Consider the following 24,346-nt stretch of genomic DNA (forward strand, 5'->3'; position numbering starts at 1 on the left):
TCTGGCGACGGCTTCTGTGGCAACAGTCGATCAAATTTTGATATCTGCCGACAATTAGCATCACTGTGGATCCACTCGAACTTGGCCGAAGTCACTCCATCAACCCAGTCCTATGATACAGGAGAAAGATACGTGGTAAAAGAGCAAAGCTTTTAAGTTCATTAACCTTTTTATTGAGATGTCGGGACCATGGCATAATACCAAAATTTGCTAGAGTGACTCATTTCATTAAGACCGCTACTGCACGGAAGATTACTGAGAAGGCTAGTCATGCTATTGTCAAGGAGAGGATTTGCTATACAAGACGAAGGTTAGATGCTATTTCAGCAGAACTTTACCAGTTACACCTGAAAGTTGCAAGGTATGTTTCTCCTGTATCATGGGACTGGGTTGATGGAGTGACTTCGGCCAAGTTCGAGTGGATCCACAGTGATGCTAATTGTCGGCAGATATCAAAATTTGATCGACTGTTGCCACAGAAGCCGTCGCCAGAAGGGATAATGATACGACGTTCCGTTGTCAATCTCACAGAGAAGAATTTGGACGACGGTACGCTGTCTGTATTAAGCAAGGGACTCAATTTTGCACCTACACCTACAGCACCGCCATTAATAAGTATTTTGAGTGGTGTTGAAGAAGCTGTACGATGTCTTCCTTTGGATGCCGCAGACGAAATAAGAAGGGAAACTTGCCGTGCTCTGTTGAAGGCTCCTAATCAACGCAGTAATTTAACCTCTGCAGGAAGGGCTGCATTACGAAATCTGAGAGAGGACCCTGACGTAGTGGTATTGAAAGCTGACAAAGGTAATGCAACTGTTTTGTTACCTCGTGGTGTGTATATAGATAAGATGTATGGTCTGCTAAGTGACTCTACCTATGGGAGGATTGATTACGATCCTACAGGACGTGTGCAACGAAAAACTTCAGCACTATTAAATTCCTCCTCCTTACCGCAAGAGACCATCAAGAGGTTAAAACCACATGGTTGTGTACCTCCAAGACTGTATGGCCTTCCAAAGATTCATAAAGAGGGTCTTCCTCTGCGTCCAATAGTGAGCAACATTGGAGCTCCTACATATGATTTAGCTAAACATCTCGCTTCCTTACTGAGACCTTTCGTAGGCAAGTGCTCACATCACATACGAAACTCAGCTGATTTTATCAATAGACTGGGGGCTCTTCGTCTTAGCAGTGTAGACCTTCTAGTAAGTTTTGATGTGGTCTCACTTTTTACAAAAGTTCCTCTTGCAGATTCTTTGACACTGATTGGTAACATGTTTCCTGTTGATATCACTGCTTTGTTCAGGCACGCACTTTCCTCAACTTATTTTATGTTTAATCAAGAATATTTTGAACAGACTGACGGTGTCGCCATGGGTAGCCCCCTGTCTCCTTTGGTCGCCAACCTTTTTATGGAGGATTTTGAAGAGAGAGCGCTTAAATCAGCTACCCTGAAGCCAACAGCTTTTTGGCGGTATGTGGATGACACTTTCATAGTGTGGCCTCATGGAGAAGATAAATTAATGGAGTTTCTACATCACCTCAACTCCATTCATAGCAACATCCTGCAAATAGAGAAAGATGGTTGTTTGCCTTTCTTGGATGTCCTGGTTCGAAGGAAGAATGATGGTTCTCTAGGGCATTTAGTTTACCGGAAACCCACTCATACTGATTGATTTGTACCTGCAAGCATCGAGTTGCCATCACCCATCGCAAACCATGAGTTTGCTTAAAACGATTGTTCATAGAGCTCATACTGTCTCAGATCTAGCTAGCTTATCTCAAGAACTCGCCCATCTAAGGACAGTATTCAGCGAAAATGGGTATTCCATCCGGCAGATTAACAGGGCACTAACAGTTAAAACTAAGAAGCAGGAAGTGAATAAAGAGGAGAACATGCCGGAACAATCTTTAGCTTTTCTTCCTTTCGCTGGCAACATTTCGTTTAAAATAGCAAGAATCCTCCGAAAATTTCAGGTAAAAGTGGTTTTCCGCCCACCATCAAAGATTGCGGACCTTGTGGGATCAGTTAAGGACAATCTGCTACTACGAAAGGCCGGAATTTACAAGATACCGTGCCAATGTGGTAGGGCTTACATAGGTCAAACCACACGCACCGTGAAAGAACGCTGCACTGAACATCAACGTTACACCCGCCTTTTGCAGCCAAGCAAGTCCGCTATTGCTGAACATTGTATTTCTACTGGACATTCAATGGAGTATGAGAAAACAATGATTTTGTCCACAGCAACCACTTTCTGGGACTCCATTATTAAAGAATCCGTAGAAATACGACTGGCGGAAAATCTGTTAAACCGTGACAGCGGCTACCAGCTGGACAGTGCATGGAATCCCATCATCTCCACGATTTGCTCAAATCGAAGACGACAGAGTGCGTCGACGGCCGTGGCAAACAGCAACGCAGAAGGCGACTGAGTTCCGCTATTCCACCAGCGAGGGCGCTGCCGGCGGGCAGTGTTGGTTCAACTATCAAGTTTTCGACGCATGCACAGAATAGTTACAGTACGCTATATATTGCGGAGCGGAGGACGTTATCGCCTCCTCTGCCTATCCCCCTCCCTGTCGCGTCTGCCCCCCGCCCCTCTTCTGGGTCCTCATCCTCCATTAGCTCCTTTCCCGGTTCCCCCCTCCCTTCGCTTTTACTCTCCTTTCCCCCCCTTTTTGTTTTCCCATCTTCTGTCCAGTTTCCCCCCACCTGCTCTCGACTGTGATGTCACATTTGCCGTCTTTTTCGTGCAGTGTTCTAGTGACTATTCAGTGTCGTTTGTCTTTCACGTGTTGCGAACAGAAACCATACTGTCGCTGGGTGTGAATTTTATATCCTTTGCGAACAGAATCCAGACTGTCGCCGTGTTTTTTAATTGTCTATTGTTTTCCCTGTCTGCTCCGTATGTGTGTTTATTCGCTTCATCATCCCTCTGTTGTTTGTTTTAAGTTCCCCGTTTTCTTTTCACCTTGTTACTCACTAAGTCCCCGATTGTATCGCCTGTTTTTTATTATTATATATTCTCCTGCTCTTTGTCAGAAAATCTGTAGGCTGCAGAGCGGCATACTAACCTGCTGCCAGCCCGCCCCCTTCGGGGGGAATTGAAATTCAATAAAAGGAAAAAAAAAAAAAGTTATCGCTCACCATTTATGGCTATCCTATCCACCTCACTCCTACCCTCAAATACCTTGGCCTCACACTCGGCCGCCACCTCACCTGGACTCTCCATCTCCTTACCATCCAAAACAAAGCTCACAACCGCCTCCGCCTCCTGAAACTCCTGTCCGGACGTGGGGTCTGCATCCTTCCACCATCCTTCCACCATCCTCCACACCTACAAATCCATGATCCGCCCCATCCTTTGTTATGCCAGCATCGCTTGGATTTCCGCCCCTCCCCGGTTCTATAAAGCCCTCCAAATCCTCGAACGCCATGCACTCCGCCTCGCTTTCCGCATCCGCCTTCTGTCCCCCACGCGCATCCTCTATGACCTCATCCCCTTCCCCCACCTTCTCCTTTTCCTTGAACACATCCGCACACTATATATTGTCCGCCGCCTTGATCCCCCTCACCCCCTGGTGTCTCCCATCCTCTCCACTCCCAATCAGTTGCCGCGCCTTTAGCGTTGTGTCCCTCCCTCTCTCCATCTCCACACCCTCCATCTCCTTTCCCAACACAACTTCCACCGTCTACCCCTCCCGGTTGATGAGCTTCGCCCTGACATCTACCCTTCCTACCAACTCTAACCCCCTCTTCCTGCCTCCTCCTCAGGGCTCCCTCTCTTCCCCCTCCCTCCTTCTGAGCGGATTTCCGCTCCTACTCCCCCTCCATCTCTTGTGCCTTCTTTCAGTGTCTCTGCACTCCCTCCTGCCCTGTCTTCCCTTTTCCTCTCCCACCCCATGTGTCTCCTGCCTCTTCGTGAACCCATGGTTGCCCCTCCTCTCTTCATCCCGCCGCTTCCCCAGCTGCCCCATGCTCTCCCCTCCTTTTCCATCCTCTCTGACCTTTCCCTCGGCAGGTCCCACCTGGTAGTTTTATTCTTCGTCATGTGTGCTCCAAGTGGGTTTTAAGTGTGTTGTTTCGGAGTGTTTTTAATACTGTGGCCAACTTTTAACCTGTGCATGCGCATCCAGTGTCTTCTCTGTGTTTTAAGAATCGCCAACTGTGTTTTTTAACTTTCTGGTGACTTTTTTAACTGTCCCCAATGAACGTCTACATGTCAGTGTATTTTTACCTTCATTTTCTCCCCTACTCTGTTTTATGTTCCCCTTTTTTATCTCCTTATGTATGTATTATTTTAGTCATGTTTTAGTTGTCGTGTCACTCGGCTGAAGAGCGGCGGATTGTGCTGCTGACAGCCCTCCCCTGCCCATATGGGGCAGGGGAATGAAATCACAATAAATAAAAAAAAAAGACGTTATCGCCAGTCTGCGACGGCTCACCTGAAGATGACTGGCAGGTGCCCAGTTGAAATATCGTGCGAAGTATTGAACGACGACCGGCTGCAAGCCCGAAATTTGTTTGAACTTACACCTACTTGTTCGCACTATCTCGCAACGAAAGTGTTAACGTGGGGGTCTAGGAACTTTCCAGCCACTAAATAACTGTCGAACGCTAGCAACTACGAGTAGCACACGAATGAAAACTGGTGACCGGAAATACACAGATGTGAGAGAGGATTGCTAGACGGCAAACAGTGTTGTCAAATTTGGTCATATAAGTTTAGCTAAACTAAAAGTGCTGGGGATCTGTCGGACCACTGTTAATAATTAAGGGTTAAAATAATTGATGGTTATAATTAAGGGTTAAAATAATTGATGGTTGTAATATCAGAAACAAGATGTATACTTAAATCTCCTACTTTGCCAAATGAACTTATTGTTAGGTACATGTAAAAAGATCTATACCTTACAATGCAGTTAATTTTCTAAAAGGTCGCCCTACTAATAACCGAACTTTTGTAATACTCTATGAGGAAATAGCAAGCATTTAAAAGTTTTTGTTAACACAAACTGAAGTTAGAAGAGTACATCAGCCGCGCGGAGTGGCCGCGCGGTTTGAGGCGTCATGTCACGGACTGCGCGGCCTCTACCGCCGGAGGTTCGAGTCCTCCCTCGGGCATGGGAATGTGTGTTGTTGTTAGCATAAGTTAGTTTAAGTAGTGTGTAAGTCTAGGGACCGATGACCTAAGCAGTTTGGTCCCATCGGAATTCGCAAACATTTGAGCAAGATTACACCACGGCAGAGCTGTTCTCATATTGCACATTCTTTCCTCGTTTTGAAGGCGTCAGTGCTGAGCTTCGTTGTCTGTATGATATATTGCAAATAACATATCATGCCTGCATGGAGGACAAATATTTTATATCGCGTAGCTGTCAATAAATTTGGTGCATTATTCACATTAGTTTACGTCTTTTCACTATTATATGATCAGACATTGATTACGTCAGTACTGATGAGATATTTACTTAGTATAGCTAATTAACATTGCATTTACCTCGTAGTGCAGCACATCTGGAACGTGCTGTGGCATAAACTTCCTCTCTCTCAGTTATCGAGAGTTGCTTTAGCTGACGCTCTTGTCGTTCTAGAAATAATGCAAGCAAGTGCATTGAGTTTACTTCCATTTTTTCGCTTAAGAGGTTTCGGGCGCTTGCTTTCATTAGTACTGCTTCCAGCAAATGTTTGACAACATTATGACACACGTCTTCGTTAAATACCATCTCTTATGGGCGTTTAAAACATTTAACCAAAATATAAATTTCACTTATAAATGCTCCGTTTTACATATATTATGGGAGTGCTTACCTTACTGCCCTCCACATTCTCAGCGTAGTGCTCCTGTAGCTGGTACACCCGTGGCACAAGCAATTACAGCACCGAATCACTGTCAGTTTTCATAACGTTGGCATCTCCTTGAAATACTTCGAGAAAATGAATTACTTTGTCAGCTACCTGGTAATTCTAGTTCCCAAACAAGTGTATTTTCCCGAATTCACGTAAAACTTTAGCAATTTGTTCATGCCGAAATAAACAAGGATTTTAACACGACACACAAAGTATTCCAGCGCGTCTCAGTGTGCTGCTTCAAGGTAAACTGCAACCGCGAGACTTTCAAACGACCATTCTTTTTTTAAATAAGTTACGGCAAGTTTCGTTGATTTCAACGATGGGTGAACACAACGACAACATTCCTGCAATCATTCTTCCCCAAGGGTGTAGAACAGAACAGTGCAGAAGGAGTGGTTGTTGTATGGAAGGCGACAACAGTTCTCTGGGAACTTTCTCACGTTTGCCTCTGTTTGGTAACGAACGCGATGTTCCAGAGATGGCTTGTAAATATCCGTAACTTGCTTATGTTACTTACCATTTCGTCCAGTACATTTGTAGCACTTTTCTCCAACAAACAAGAACTATGCAACGAAGAGCACCCGCTTTTCGCACTGCAATTCTGACGGTACTGAATGCGTAATGAGAGTAAAATAATGCCTTTTACTGTACGCGTCTGTCCACGTGTCAGTTGTACTGCTCAGTCGCCATCCTCCACATCCTGCAACATTTGGGGTACCACAGCGACACGGTATTCGTCTGCTATTTCTTTTTCAAGGCGGGAAATTATTGGTGGGTGAAGAAGCACATCTCTTGCACATGCAGTAGGGTACTATGCTTCTATTTCTGGCAGTGCCTGTGAAATATCTAGAAAGCGATCTCCTTCCCTCTGATGAAGGGCCACAGTTATCTTGTACACATTGCTACACACTTCTCCAGGACAACGAATTCTGCTGACGCCGGAATATTGTCACTACTATTGATCTGCTTTGCAGTTATTCAAGTGCTGCAACAGGGTCCACGAGTTTTACTGTACGTGACAGCAAGTTTTAGTTGGTTTCAGTATCTCGAAGGAGTAGACCACTAACCACATCGAAAACTTACAAAACTGGACCGCAAAAGACCTTGCTAGTAGAAAATCACCCAGGAATGTTACAAGGTGTACAACTTTGCTTCCGCCGTTTGCCGATAGGTGGCGACAACGGTAAGTAACGGTCGAAAGAAACAGATCGCAGACGTCAGGCAGTTAGCTTGGACATCGATCAACATAACCTCATTCAAACATTAGTCGATTTGTGTCTGCATCATAAAGTTGTTCTTGATTGGAAATGTCAGTTTACGAGCCTAATTCTCGTCATTTGCGGAAGGTGTCACTGTTTTGTTTCAATATGAAGAAAACAGCGGCTGAGTCTCATCGAATGCTCTCAAGTACGAATTGTATGGACGCTATTAGCGAAAGAACGTGTCGTGAGTGGTTTCACCGCTTCAAGAATGGTGCTTTTAACGTCGTAGATCGGCATAGTGGTGGAAGAGAGAATGTTTTCGAAGATGCAGAACTGGAGACATTGCTGAGTGAAGACTCGCGTCAAACTCGAGAAGAATTGGCACGATTAGTGAGAGTTACACAGCAAACCATTTCAAAACGTCTCAAGGCTGTGGGCATGATTCTTAAAGAAGGAACTTGGTTCCCGTGCGAGCTGAAACCAAGAACACTGAACGGCGTTTGTGTGTTTGTGAACAGTGGCTTCAAAGGAAAAACGGAAGGGATTTCTGCATCGCATTGTGGCCGGGAACGAAAAATGGGTTCATTACGATAACCCTAAACGCAAAAAATCATGGGGATATCCCGGCCATGCTTCGACGTCGAAGGCCAAACCGAATATTCACGACTCCAAAATCACGCTCTGCATCTGGTGGGACCAGCTCGGCGTTGTGTACTATGAGGTGTTAAAACCAAGTGAAACAATCATAGGTGCTCGTTATCGAACGCCATTAATGCATTTGAGCAGAGCATTAAAAGACAAACGGCACCAACACAGCGAGAGGCACGACAAAGTGATTTTGCAACAGGGCAACGCTAGACCCCACGTTGCAAAAGAGGTCAAAACGTGCTAGGAAACGTTAAACTGGGAAGTCCTACCCCACCCGCCGTATTCTCCAGACATTGTTCCCTCTGACTATAACCTGTTAGGTCAATGGCGCACGACCTGGCTGACCAACACTTCCGATCTCAGGAAGAAGTCACAAATTGGATCGATTCGTGGATCGCTTCAGAAGATGAACAGTTTTTTCGACGTGGGATTCGTACACTGCCCGAAAGATGGGAGAAAGTAGTGGCCAGCGATGGAAAATACTTTGAATGATACATGTATAACCAATTTGTTCCATTAAAGCATCTAATGTTGGGGAAAAAACGGCGGAAGCAAAGTTGTACACCTTGTTCATGAAGAAGAATATAACACGTAAGGTGCAAGAAATTGTTGAAACATTTCGAGACGGCCGGCCGCGGTGGCCGAGCGGTTCTAGGCGCTACAGTCTGGAACCGCGCGACTGCTATGGTCGCAGGTTCGAATCCTGCCTCGGGTATGGATGTGTGTGATGTCCTTAGGTTAGTTAGGTTTAATTAGTTCTAAGTTCTAGGCGACTGATGACCTCAGAAGTTAAGTCGCATAGTGCTCAGAGCCATTTGAACCAACAATCAAGGCATCGCTGTCCGAAGCAGTTCATGTTTCATGGGAAGAGCTGTCGCAGAATAACAGATTCATCCAGAAACTTGTTGCCTCTGGTCTCCGACGGCTAAATGCTGTTGTAGAGGAGGATGGAAACTGGACACGATACTGAATCCATTGTGTCATTATGGAGGAAACTTTATGACAAAAAGACGTTTTGTTTACCGTTCTATTACTCTTATTGAGCATTTTCGTGACTGTGAACTATGAACTAGTGCTCAGAGCCATTTGAACCATTTCGAGACGCTATAAAACTGTTGACTAAAGTGTAATAAAAACTTAACTACAGAATTTGAGATCAAGTTCCATAAAGGAGCTCAGAAAGGCAGAGGCTTTAGAAAGAAGCGGAAAAAAGAATGGATTAATTGTATAAATCAATAAGAAGTTGCCTGTACTATGTTAATTATTGTGTTACGCATTACAGTGTTACATCCATTATTTTACATTTCAAGTTATTTTTCATTTCATAGGCTCAAGAACAGCCTCTTCCCTAGAATATGAAAGCTTCACGATTCTCGTAGGAATGCAGACGATTCAGAAAGCTATTGCGATCGCGTGTGGCCCGTCATTCCCGCTTTGCCAGCTCCGTCCGTTTCCCTGTTGCACCCGGCCCTGCTGACACCCGGGCTCGGCCGGGTACCCGAACGAGCCGCAGGCCTCGATGGTGCATCGCGGCTCGCGCCCTCTGTTCCCGGTACAGCAGACAGCAGAACGGTCGGCCGCAGGTAGGTTTCAGAGCGACGTCCAGCGTAAGGTTCTTGCACCCTCTCCCCTTACTATTCCTCCACAGCTGTAACCGACGCAACTGCTCCGTCCACAGTGCTGGTTCCACGTTGGAGCACAGGCACGGACGCAGACATGTCTACGGGAACGGTTCGAAGCTATCGGATGAGGAGTGGACGTGTGGTACCCATGCCACTGCGTCGGCTTCCACTGACCGGGAGCCACTAACGCCTCAAACTGAATTGGGCACGTGAACACCGTTACCGACTTCCAGAGTGCCAAAATGTAGAGTATTCGGTCGAGTTCCGCTTCAGCTTGTCCAACACTGATTGACGCGTACGTGTTACACGCTAGCGTGGTGAACGCATACGGACAGACTCGTATTGTCGAGCAGTATAGCGAACAAACACCCAGTATGAAGGTCTGCGACGCCATTGGTATTAACATCCACATCTACGTGATTACTCTGCTATTCACAATAAAGTGCCTGGCTGAGGGTTCAATGAAACACCTGCAGTCTGTCTCACTACCGTTCCACTCTCGAACGGCTCGCGGAAAAAACGAGCACTTACATTTTTCTGTGCGAGCCCTGATTTCTCTTATTTTATCGTGATGGTCATGTCTCCCTATGTAGGTTGGTGCCAACAGAATGTTTTCGCAATCGGAGCAGATAACTGGTGATTGAAATTTCATGAGAAGATCCCGTCGCAACGAAAAACGCCTTTGTTTCAACGATTGCCTCTCCAATTCAAGTATCATGTCTGTGAGACTATCTCCCCTATTTCGTAATAGTACAAAACGAGCTGCCCTTCTTTGCACTTTTTCGATGTCATCCGTCAGTCCCATCTGATGCGGATCCCACACGGCACAGCAATACTCCAGAATAGGGCGGACAAGCGTGGTGTAAGCAGCCACTTTAGTAGACCTGTTGCACCATCTAAGTGTTCTGCCAATGAAGCGCATTCTTTGGTTTGCTCTATCCACAATATTATCTATGTGATCGTTCCAATTTAGGTTATTTGTAATTGTAATCCCTAAGAATTTAGCTGAATTTATAGCTTTCAGATTTGTGTGGCTTATCGCGTAATCGAAATTTAGCTGATTTACTTTAGTACACATGTCAATAACTTCACACTTTTTTTTATTCATGGTCAATTGCCACTTTTCGCACCATACAGATATCTTATCTAAATCATTTTCCAAGTCGTTTTGATCATCTGATGACTTTACAAGACGGTAAATGACAGCATCATCTGCAAACTATCTAAGACGGCTACTCAGATTGTCTCCTATGTCGTTACTACAGATCAGGAACAATAGAGGGCCTGTAACACTTCCTTGGGGAACGCCGGATATTACTTCTGTTTTACTAGATGACTTTCCGTCTATTACTACGAACTGTGACCTTTCTGACAGGAAATCACGAATCCAGTCGCACACTGAGGTGATGCTCCGTAGGCACTTAGTTTGGTTAGAAGACGCTTGTGAGGAACGGTGTCGAAAGTCTTCTGAAAATCTAAAAATATGGAATCAATTTGACATCCCCTGTCGATAGCACTTATTACTTCATGAGTATAAAGAGATACAAAATTGTTGAGGCTTTCGTGGCCACTTGTTGACAAACTGCCTATTGGCTTCTGTCTCGGGTTCTTCGGCCGACGTTCATCTAATGATTTTTCTGACGTTTCGCCAGCACGAGTGGCTGGCATTGTCAAAGCTTCACCCTCCATTGCCGGTGGTGAACTGGAGGCGAGCTCGCGGCCGCAGACTATATGTACCTGGCGCGCCAACGTCCGAGGGCTTCTCCACGGTCATTTCCGGTGCGGTTCTCCTCTTGCTACCTGCGACGGTCGTTCGCTGCAGTACGGGAAGCCAGGATCCGTTTACCTTAAGGCTTTCCTCCTTCTTGTTGAAACTGTTCGCGTGTTTTTGGATTTCTACAGCTTCTCTGAACAAGCGCGTGTGATAGTGCTTCTCTACAGCCAGAACTTCCGTGTCGGAGAATTTTATTACGTGGTCGGTCTCATTCAGTGCGTGCTCTGCCACGGCCGATTTCTCCACCTGCCCCAACCTGCAATGTCGCTTATGCTCTTTGATCCTGGTGTTAATGGATCGTCCAGTCATTCCGACATAAACTTTTCCGCATGTGCAAGGTATACGGTATATTCCCGACATTGCAAGTGGGTCTCTTTTCTCCTTCGCCGATCTAAGACACTCTTTGATCTTCCTTGTCGGTTTGAAAATCGTCTTTACGCCGTGTTTGCGCAATATACGGCCGATTCTGTCCGTCACTCTGGGAATGTATGGCAGAAAGGCCGTACCCGACAGTTCTTTTTCTGGTTCCTTACTTCGCCGAACACCAGGATCAAAGAGCATAAGCGACATTGCAGGTTGGGGCAGGTGGAGAAATCGGCCGTGGCAGAGCACGCACTGAATGAGACCGACCACGTAATAAAATTCTCCGACACGGAAGTTCTGGCTGTAGAGAAGCACTATCACACGCGCTTGTTCAGAGAAGCTGTAGAAATCCAAAAACACGCGAACAGTTTCAACAAGAAGGAGGAAGGCCTTAAGGTAAACGGATCCTGGCTTCCCGTACTGCAGCGAACGACCGTCGCAGGTAGCAAGAGGAGAACCGCACCGGAAATGACCGTGGAGAAGCCCTCGGACGTTGGCGCGCCAGGTACATATAGTCTGCGGCCGCGAGCTCGCCTCCAGTTCACCACCGGCAATGGAGGGTGAAGCTTTGACAATGCCAGCCACTCGTGCTGGCGAAACGTCAGAAAAATCATTAGATGAACGTCGGCCGAAGAACCCGAGACAGAAGCCAATAGGCAGTTTGTATAAAGAGATAGTTGTGTTTCACAAAAATGATATTTTCTGAAGCCGTGCTTATGATGTGTCAATAAATGTGTCATAATGTTCGAATAAAGTATATGTTCCAAAACCCTACTGCAAATCGACGTTAGTGATATAGGCCTGTAAAGTATATGTTCCAAAACCCTACTGCAAATCGTCGTTAGTGATATAGGCCTGTAATTCAGCGGATTACTCCTACTTCCCTTTTTGGGTATTGGTGTGACTAGAGCAGTTTTCCAGTCTTTACGTGAGGATCATTCTGTGAGCGAGTGGTTGTACATAATTGCTAAATATGGTGCTATTTTATCAGCATCGTCTGTGAGGAACCTGACTGGTATACAATCTGGACCGGAGGCCTTGCCTTTATTAAGTGATTCAAGCTGCTTCGTTACTCCGAGGATATCTACTTCTGTGTTTCTCATCTTGGCAGTTGTTCGTGATTGGAATTCAGGAATATTTACTTCGTCTTCTTTGATCTGGGCTCCCACGTATTGAGGGCAAGCCTAACAGCAACCTCTTCATCTGGGAGTCTTAGAGCCCGCGGTACTGCCCCGTCTGCAAGCAGCTATACGTGCATATTTCAACAGGACAATGTCCAGGCATATGTGGCAAGTAATCTGCAAACTTACGTCGAAGAACGATGGGTAGCATTGCTTTCCTCAGCTGCACGGTCGACTGACATGTCGCCCATCAAACACGTCCGGGGTATGGTTGGTCAGCAAGTTGGTTACGCTCCTTTTGCAACCACTGTGAATGCTTTGTAGACGCTCCTACAATCCACGTGGCAGTGTATTCCCCAGAAGCATATCCAAAGCTTATTTGATTCCATGCCCTGACGTGGCGCTTTCACACCATATTGAATTGTCACGGTCAAACTGCATGTAAAGTTCTGTAAAAACTAAAAATTTGGATATTTCGTGTGCCTAATTTGTGGAATAAACTTCATTGTTACGACGTATTCCTTCTTGGTGTTGCAATTTTCGTAAACACTCTTGTATATTTATGAAAGGCGTTCGGTACTGTATCACACAGCCGCCTGAAGTTCAAAGTTCGATCGTACGGAGTATCTTGACCCATATGTAATGGATGCGACGATTTAAAAAAAAAAAATAAGAATCCAGGACAGCGAATGTTTAACAGAATCAAAAGTAATAATTGGTGTGCCTGAAGAAAGCATAACAGGACCCCTAATGCTGTCAGTGTAAAAGCTTCATCAGACAGGATCAGCAGCACTGTACGATTGTTCGGTGACATGCGACGGTCAACAGCAACTTATCGTCTTTGGACGATCGTGAGGAAACGCAGAAAGAGTTTGACAAAATTTCCACTTGATATTACGCAGTGTGGCTAATTACAAGATCATGCCCGTAACAAACATAAAGAACCCGACAGTGGTGGATTATATGATTAGCAGTTAACCCTGGAGACAATCACATATTCTAAACTACGTAGTTATACGCTCGTGATTCCCTATAGAAGTTAAAGAAGGGCCTTTGAATGCCTTCGCTTTTTGGTGTCCTGTACTTCAATCTACAAAAACGGATCCCTTATAGGATTACTTTTTCCATAAATTCCTTTTTTCTTTATTGTCATTTCATTACCCACCTCATCCCTTATGGGCATGGGGCAGGCTGTCGGCGGGTACAATTTGGCGCTCTTCAGCCACATGAAAGTAAAATTTTTAAAATAACATAATATAAAAGCCGGACGTGGCGTTTGACTAAAATAAACGTTCTGTAAAATAAAAAACAGATCAGCAAATGCATAAGATAAACTATAAAAGGTCGATTCTGTGATATAGACACAGATGAATGAGAAAGGGTGTCGCACACGAATATACAAAACAGATAGGCTGTCGCATAAAATAAAACGGAAAGTTGTTTGATTAAAATAGATACATAGATGAGTGAAGAAATGCGTGGATGTAGAGATGAGTGGATTAGACTGCCAGGGAGATAGGTTTCATGAGAATGTGGCATGAAAAGGATGCGTAGGAGTGGATCAGTGAGAGGGGGAGAAACTAGAGGGTGGGTAGTATCAAGTCCACGGGCAACGTAGGATATGTGGAGGTATTCAAGATGGAAGAATAGGCTCAATAAGTTCGGTTTTTCCCGGCCAATAAATCAAATATAAATGAAACCCATGGAAAGAAACAAATCAATTTGTTTACGTTTCTAATACACAACGCAAAATCAGTAAATCCGTATATCCTAGGCAGGTAAATTCAGTGTCAATTTGTGTATGTAAAGAGAAGATTGTGGCACTTAATTCAGTAGCTGGCGTAAACTTCCGAAAAAACTTCTGAGGCAAGCAAATTAGAGGCGCCATCTATTCGTTCTTTGGCGTACTACGAAACTAACAGCGCTATCTGCTGGCTCTTTGGTGTACTACGAAACTAACAGCGCCATCTACCAATTCTTTGGTGTACTGCGCCGTGATGCTCGTGTCACAAAGGTAAACATCCGAACTACTAAGCTGAGCAGACTCCTAAAACTTTACATTACGATATCGGTTTTTCTGTGAACGACTTTTTTGAAATAAATCCTATATGTTGCCCCAAACTACTTTCAAGTTACGAGTGAAAACCCCGCGAAAATCCGCCTAGAGTTTTGTAAATTATCGCGTTCAAACAGACAAAAGACACGACAGTTTTAGATAATTTTTTTAAGTTACGATATCTTTTTTTCTCGTGATCTGATTTTGTTGAAATAATTCCTATAAATTGCCCCAAGCCACGCCCAATTTACCTGTGAAAACCTCATGAAAATTCGGAAAAGTTTTGGAAATTTGTGGTAAGGTCTTATGGCACCAAACTGCTGAGGTCATCGGTCCCTAACCTTATACACTACTTCAGCTAACTAACCCTAAGGACAATACACACACAAACACACCCATGCCCGAGGGAGGACTCGAACCTTTGACGGAGGAGCCGTGCGAACCGTGACAAGGCGCTTTAGACCGCTCGGCTACATCGTGCGGCATGAAAATTCCTCTAGCAGTTTTGGAGATTAGTATATTCAAACAGGCATACAGACAGAACCGACGATTTTACAGTTTTATTATTAGTATAGACATATATACATATTTTGTGGTACTAGTACGAAGTAATATGATATCAGTAGAGGGGAAAGACTATGGAAAACGCCAATTTGTTGTCTGTGCTTTGGGGTAAGTGCGATGTGTCTTTAAGACGCAGGTGGGACTTGTTCTAGAGGACTACTTCAGCATTCGGGGTAGGTATCGAGTAGGCGTGAAGTCAGATTTCGAAGTAAGTCAGAAGCGTACTGCTAGGATAGTAAAGTTTCAGTATAGGCCTTGGGGAAGCCCAAAAGGGACGTTATGGAAAACTTAAACGGTAATTTGCGCGAGAAAAATAATTTTCTTCACCCGTAACCCAGCCGAGAAAGTTCAGTGAAATGACGGAGGAAGACTGTGCGGAAATCCAGAATTCGAGAGTTAGAGATTGTGTGTATGTCTTGAGGTAGCGTAATTCACAGAACGCCAATTGTCCAAGTACAGTGTCTGTTTACATTAATTACTTATTTGTCTTTAGGCAGAGCGTACTTCTTCCAGCTGATCTAGTAAACAGCGTAAAGCAAAGAGAGCATATTGTATTTGTATCTGCTAGACGGCTACCTTACAATTACTTTGTCAAATTTCGTCGCACCGAATAAGAAGATATATTGATATTCATTTTTATTGTTAACTTACGACGAAATGGACGTAGAATTGTTACGATATTCAGTTATCTGTATAATGTTTCACACGATCTCACGAAGTGCTGGTACAATCTGTAAATAAAACCTGCGGAAATATAAAGAGTCTGATAAGACCACTACCGTTTACTTATTGACTTCCTTTGTAAGCACCGTAATTGATTTTCCCTATTCTTTTTTATGAGAGTACTGTGGGAAGGAATTGTTTGTGAGTTCGTGGCTTTGCTATTGGAGCCTGCAGTCTTCGAAATTTGTTGTGAATATATTCACCTTTGAAAGCCAAACACAATACACATGTCCCTGGCTATTAGCGCGCAGAAGTATCGTACATTGCATGACGTGCGAGACTACTTCAACCACAGAAACACTTAAGACGCTGTCTGAAGTGACTCCATATAATTCAGTTTTTTCTTTTATATTCATCCAGTATTTGAGGTTGTGAGCACTTAGCGAATTCCAATAAACCTTACATTCAGTTACTTAAAAATTACTTAATTACTTAATTACATAAAAATTTCAAAGCTTTAGAATTTTTATCTTGCTGACAGCCCCCACAATTATCACTTACTACACTTTTTCTGTTCCTCTAGTAAAACTTCAATACCAGGAATCATGTTTTAATTTACAACTTCTTTTCTACTACAGATTTTATCCCATACGCTAGTGAGGTACTCTCTGGAAGATCACTACATCGTTGACTTTCAATAGCGCTTCGGTACACTGCTAACTGTATCCACAAATCTTTTTGCAAGCAGTACCCATATACACTGAAGCGCCAAAGAAACTGGTATACGCATGCGTATTCAAATACAGAGATGTGTAAATACGAAGAAAACAGCGCTGCGCTCGGCAACGCCTATATAAGACAAGTGTCTGGCGTCGTTGTTAGATCGATTACTGGTGACACAATAGCATATTGTCAGGATTTACCTGAGTTTGAACGCGCTGTTACAATCGGCGCACGAGTGATGGGACACAGCAACCGCGAGGTAGCGATGAAGTTGGGATTTTCCCGTACGACCATTCTACGAGTGCACCGTGAATATTAAGAATCTGGTAGAACATCAAATCTCCGACATCGCTGCGGCAGCAAAAAGATCCTGTAAGAACGGGACCAACGACGACTGAAGAGAAACGTCCAACGTGACACAAGTGCAACCCTTCCACAAATTGCTGCAGATTTCAATGCTGGGCCATCGACTAGTGTCAGCGTGAAAACCATTCAATGAAACATCATCGATATGGGCTTTCGGAGTCGAAGGCCTACTCGTGTACCATTGGTGACTGCACGACAGAAAGCTTTACGCCTCACCTGGGCCCATCAGCACCGACATTGGGCTGTTGATGACTGGAAACATGTTGCCTGGTCGGAGGTGCATCCTTTCAAATTGTATCGAGCGGATGGATGTGTACGGCTATGGAAACAGCCTTATGAATAGACCGTGCATGTGAGCAGGGGACTGCTAAAGCTGGTGGAGACTCTGCAATGGTGTGGGGCGTGTGCAGTTGGAGTGATATGGTACTCGTGATACTTCCAGATACGACTACGACAAGTGACACGTACGTAAGCATCCTGTCTGATCACCTGCATCCATCATGTCCGTTTTGTATTCCGGCGGACTTCGGAAACTCCAGCAGGACAATGCGACACCCCACACGTCCATAATTGCTATAGAGTAGCTCCAGGATCACTCATGGGTTTAAACACATCCAAAACAAATTGTTCAAATGGTTCTGAGCACTGTGGGACTTCTGTGGTCATCAGTCCCCTAGAACTTAGAACTACTTAAACCTAACTAACCTAAGGACATCACACACATCCATGCTCGAGGCAGGATTCGAACCTGCGACCGTAGCGTTTGCAGACTGAAGCGCCTAGAACCGCTCGGCAACAGCGGCCGGCTAAGCACATCCACTGGCAATCAAACTCCCCACACATGAACATTATTGAGCATATGTGGGATGCCTTGCAGCGTGCTGTTCAGGAGAGATCTCCACCCCCTCGTACTCTTACGGATTTATGCATAGCCCTGCAGGATTCATGGTATCAGTTCCCTCCAGCACTACTCCAGACATTAGTCGAGACCATGCCACGTTATGCTGAGGCACTTCTGCGTGTTCACGGGGGCCCTACACGATATTAGGCACGTGTACCAGTTTCTTTGGCTCTTCAGTGTATATACGACCGAATGTACCTGCAAAAACATGTCACTATACGACACACAGTTTAGGAGCTATGACGTCATGAACATTGAGATGCGTGGAAAACTAGCTTTTGTTAAAACGGAGCACATCGTCAGACTTAACACATTAATTCATTTGTAAAATAAACAGACATTTGAAGCTACATGCCCGCATCTCGTGGTCGTGCGGTAGCGTTCTCGCTTCCCACGCCCGGGTTCCCGGGTTCGATTCCCGGCGGGGCCAGGGATTTTCTCTGCCTCGTGATGGCTGGGTGTTGTGTGCTGTCCTTAGGTTAGTTAGGTTTAAGTAGTTCTAAGTTCTAGGGGACTTATAACCACAGCAGTTGAGTCCCATAGTGCTCAGAGCCATTTGAACCACTTTTTTAAGCTACATATAACGTAGGAGTTTGCTTCCTTAAAGAATCGGGAATGGGATTACCGACGTAGCATAATGCTTAAGGTGCTCTCTTTAAGGGGATCCGGAACGCCTTATACTTGCAATGTTAAAATAACGCTTATAAATTACATCTTTCCTCACAAAGTACTTGAGGTAGGAAGTTGAACTTTTTACAGATTATTTATTGGAATATGGGCTACAACTTAACACAGGGATTTTACAAAATTTTAGTTCAGTTATTAAAGATGATTTTTTTCAATTGTAATGAAAATTCACTACATTTTTTGCAATTTTTTATTTATATATTCAAAAATATACAGTTTTTTGGAAAAAGGCTGTGTTAAATTATGCAGAAGGTACTGTGTAACATTTACTGAAAGTTTGAAACAAATATGTTTGGAAGATCCTTAGAAAACATGTAATTAGTATGAGAAAATAAAAGTTTTGGGAATCGAGCGACAAAGATTGGATTAACTTTTTAGTGCATTCCAGGTTCATAGGACGGATTATCTTCATCCTCTGCAAACTCCTCCTCCAGCTTCCTCTTGGTCCTCCTCCTGTTTACTCTTGCTTGTATTTCTAGACTCTTTACAGCTCTGTCTGCAGCCCGAAGGCGTTCCTTGTCTAAAGCAAGCATCGCTCGTACCATGTTAGAACCTATCTTCATTCCCATATTTCTAAATACCTTGCACCTTACAATGTTGCCATCATTGAAAGTCGCAACAGCATCATACACACCAAAGTGAGGTGTTTCTATTCCAACAAATACAGTCTTGGGGATTATCGACCATATAACACTATTTACACTTTCATTGGGGTTTTGAGTTTTTCCGTGAATACACTTTTTCAACAGTTCAGGTGCTGCTAAGTCTCTGAAAATAGGTTTTATCACCTCCATTATTGCATGAGGCAGACTATGCTTATGAGTGGACACTTCACCAGTTAGCAATCCTTTGTTATATTTGCACCAACTGTCTTCTTCTTTGGGACACAAGCTATGTTGCGGATTTTCATCGGTTGAAGAAGTATGAAAAAAAAGAGCCCAAACAGCCTTCTTCATTTCGTCGACACTTTGTGTATTTTGCCTAATAGCCATTCCATAATAGTTCTGTATTTTGTCAATTACACTGTCAGTTAACCTTCCCTTCCCATCCAACCCTTTACCATCACTGAGTTTTTGTTTTTTGTACGAAGCTTTCAGTCGCTGAAGTCTTGTTCCCATTCGCTTCTGTACGTGTCCAATACACTCAAATTTCTGCACTACAACATCATCACCATAGGGCTTCAGTCCTTGAACATGTTTGAAACTTTTAGAATCACCGTCACCAAGGTAATTAACATATCGCACAGCGCCACAGTGGGTCACGCCCATGTAGAACACATTTCAAAAAAAAATTAAAAATAGTTGTAGTCTTCAGAATTGAATAAATTATATATCTATTAAAAGGTAATAGTCTGCAGATTCAGAAAACGCAAAAAAGTAAAATTTGAACTTTTCATGATTTTGAGCCTTTCCGGAGCCCCTTAAGCAGGAGATCCATGTTTGGCATATGTTTTCATCCTTAGTCACGTCATACTCGACCTTCTGGAAGTACTCAGTGTTAAACTGGTCATCAGTGCTTCAGTTGCACAGGACAGAAGAAAACATTCTGTTCATGAAAACCATGTAATACATACGAAGGAAGCTAACGAAAAATTTAAAATTTAGAACGTATTTTCCGAAGCGAACTACGTACGAAAATTGAATGATATAGAATTCCATAGTACTATAGGTGAAGGCTTGCTTGTAAGGTCCTCAGTCTTTATGTCGCTGTCCTACTAGTATTAGCCATCCTTATGTCCGTCCCAACAGCTATTCACTTGCACGTCGGCAGGAGGCTACTCTCCTGCACTTCAGTGAAAGCTTGCTGTGCTGCTATTATTGCCCATCCTTCCCACATAGGGCTATTGGCTAGACCGGCTGGAGCAACTCTTTAACGCTACACAAACAGAGAAAATATTCTCTCTACATCCAGCAGTTACTGAAGAGACTGGCTAGAGCTACCCTATAGCGCTCGGTCATTTATTTTGTTCTAACAGAGGAGAGCACAGCTTTAGTGCAAACATTAATCATGTGTTTTCCGTGCAACACTTATTTTCAATTCTGTATGTTCCCAAAAGGTGGCAGCATGTGGTTCACTAAAGCTGTTTATCACGATATTACCATGGCTTCCAGAAATTAAGACATTTTCTAAGCGCTTTAAAGCAGTTCCTATGAGTTTTTAGTAATTTTGAAGAAACGTGTGTTAGATTACGTTGTGAGATGCTAATGTGTACTACATTGTCGAACAAGTGATCGTTTACTGCTACACATTACAGAAGAACATGACTCCTCGACATAGTCGTCCGCAACTCGTGGCCTCGCGGTCGCGTTCTCGCTTTCCGAGCACGGGGGTCCCGTGTTCGATTCCCGGCGGGGTCAGGGATTATCACCTGCCTGGAGATGACTGGGTGTTTGTGGTTTCCTCGTCATTTCATTATCATTCATGAAAGTGGCGAGTCTGGAACGAGCAAAGGCTGAGAATTAGTAAGAGGCTGATAACCGCGCAGGTAAGTCCCCCACGAACCGAACATCAATTTCATCCTCGACATAGTACTTACTGTACATTAGAAGCATTCGCAATTGCGAATATGGAAAACCATCAGCTATTGAATGTAATAAAAACGACAGTGAAAATTTGTGCCGGACCGGGACTCGAACCCGGATTTCGCGCTTATCGCTAGGGGACACCTTATGGTTTTGCTAATCCGTGCACGACTCACGGCCCTATCGAAACTTCCATATGTCGTCAACCATGTGTCCCCGACCTGTGCTCGCACATCCATTATGTATGTTCCCATACAGGGTAGATATTTTACTTGCACGTCGCATGCCCGATATCGGCTTATAAATACTATATTGCAGTGCCTGTGTTATCATGAATTAAGTTGCAAAGTTCCCTTAATAAAACAGGCACTGCAATATCGTATATAGTACTTATTGTGTCTACATTCGACAACGACCTATACTTTGACATTACAGTGGAACTGTTTCATAGCATGAACAATGTTCAGTTTTAACAGTAGTTTGATTGGAAATGAGTCTCATTCACTTAACCTGATGAAGTAAGTGGGGTTACAAATTTACGTTTCTGTGTATTGTTATCTACCATATGACACAGTCAGGGCCAGCCACTTGTTACCCTGCCGGACAGACCGCTTCTGGGGTCGGGAGATGTGCCGGTCCCGGATCGAATCCGCCCTGCAGGTTATCGACGAGGCGCGGTCTGGCGGACAGTAGGTGAAAATCCAGCTGGCATCTTGGTCCCACCTCAGTCACACGATTCACAAACATTTAGAAAACTTTCGATAACTATTATATGAATAACACTACACGCAGACAATTTTGATGCGTATATACCGTCCCAGGGCGAATAGGGGTCTGAGCAGAGGGAGGGGTGGTAATGGGGTTGTGAGACGAAGGGCATCCGGCCATCCCTAAAACTAACCATGCCAAACCCGTTAATTACCATGCCGACTCAGCGCCGATGCGAGGCAGATGTATAGGAAAAAGTGGCCAGGCGTTTGCCCATTGGCATTAAAGTTCAACATTTATGGAGATCTAATGAGATTAGAGAGGTGCAGGTATGCCGACAGGTTGACAATAATAAAATTCTCTGGTAGTAAATCTATTCACTTGATATCATTACACTGTATGGTGGTGAACTTGTTGACGACCGTAAGCGTTGGGGTAAGAAAGGTATACAATACATCAGAGTTCTACGACCCAAAGGTACAACACAATATGAATGGCTTAGACCTCCTAGGCAGTGTACTGGAAAAATCTGCCACGCAAGGTCACACCAGTGAGTGGGCAGTCAAATAACCCACCACTAATCAGATTTTGCAGCGGCTGCAGTGTGGCTGAAGTATCGAGATGCTGCTGGAAAGTAACCGTGGTCAATGAAAAATATTGAAACCTGTTTCCAATTCCGACTAACAATAACTGAGAATTTCACATATTTTTCCGGAAAGAGATAGTGAAAAGAGTGAAGTAGAAGAGTTGGAGCAATGTATTGACAAGGCTCATGCAATTCCAATAAGAAAACGTCGAGAATACCAATTCTTGCTTCATCACTTACTACAAAGAAGTTACATAGCCATACATCTAGTTGAGATAGTCAATAAACTCCAAAAAGTCTTCTCATTGCGGAATATGTCTCTTTTCACTGAAGAACGGAACTTCTTTTGCAGTTTCATAAAAATTTGTAGAACTATAAAAAAATTGTGATTGTATTTCTACTAGTGACCAACCCCAGATCGCACACATATCACTGTTTATAGCCTGACGACAATACATAATAACATTCACAAGAATTACTCATGAATCGGCCTATTAGTGTAACCTGTATTATTAGGGGCAAAAACAATAATCTGTGCTCGTTATCCCGTGTTATCTTCCGTTTCCTCTAGTGTAAACGCTTGTTCAAAAAAATGGCTCTGAGCACTATGGGACTTAACATCTATGGTCATCAGTTCCCTAGAACTTAGAACTACTTAAACCTAACTAACCTACGGACAGCACACAACACCCAGCCATCACGAGGCAGAGAAAATCCCTGACCCCGCCGGGAATCGAACCCGGGATCCCGGGCGTGGGAAGCGAGAACGCTACCGCACGACCACGAGATGCGGGCAAACGCTTGTTCACTGACACAAGCGAGTCGTACAGAACACTGTCGAACTGTCTGCGAATGGCCTTTCGTTTGTGTTCGTTTCTATCCGTTGCGGTGTAAGCCAGGCTTTGTATGGCACATACTCTTCACCGAACTTCCAGCATCAGTTTGAAGAAAGGCAGAACACATAATGGATATTGACTAAGAACAAGTGAACGCACATCGTGAAGTCTCAAGTCTACAGCAATATTCACCTTGAAACTAACACGAGTCCCCACCCACCCGCCACAACACAGGTCGTGGCTACACTCTTGTTAGCCTCCTGACAAGCATTCCATTATTATTATTTCTTAATTCTTCATTAACTGTACCTTGAAGTTTTTGTTTCAGTTTGGCTGTATTTTAATTCTCGTAATACTTGAACCAGTAAATGTGGTGTGATGTAAATCGGATGAGAGAAAGAGCCGTAAGATACTGTTTTTACTGTCAGCGCTGCATGGCGAAGCCGTTGGCTAACAGATGACGTCAGGCGACGTAGACCAATGGGAGCGCATTCGCCCGTAATGATCTCTTTTTTTACCGCTTAAGATTTACTCACGCACATATTGCGGATTTCCACTTCGAGTGTCGGCAACGAAACTGCATGTTGTTTTGTCTGACACAAAAAAGCGGTCGTTTTATCTTTATGACACCACTAGCCTTTCCCCAGCATTATTTGTGCTCTTCCATTGCCGTTCGTGACAGCACACAAAAGGAAAGAAAAACTGGCATATTGCCAATAGTATGAGAATTTGTTACAGTCTATTTTGTAATGTCATATACAGTAAAAATATACTGTTCAATGTCTATATTTTATGTATATTAGAAAACAGTTTAAATCCTTATGAAATAATTGGTGTGAGAAGGATAAATGTATCATTAATTCTTACTGCACTCGTAACCAGCACGTTAAACAAACTGCGAGCACTGCATGTCGTATGGTAACATACAAACAACATATCTGATCCTTTTTAGATTGCCAGTCACCTGATTGATTTAATAAGTCCACAACGATTACCTTTCCTGTTTAGATTTCGGTGTGCCATAGAAGTTATTCCTCCATGTATTAACTCATTTCCCAGCATCTTTTCTTCCAGTTAATATTTTGCACACTTCCTTTCTTTACTGATTATGCGGGGAACAACTTCATTTTTTATACTGCTGTTTGTT

This window comes from Schistocerca cancellata, chromosome 2, assembly GCF_023864275.1.
Source record: "Schistocerca cancellata isolate TAMUIC-IGC-003103 chromosome 2, iqSchCanc2.1, whole genome shotgun sequence".
NCBI lineage: Eukaryota > Metazoa > Arthropoda > Insecta > Orthoptera > Acrididae > Schistocerca > Schistocerca cancellata.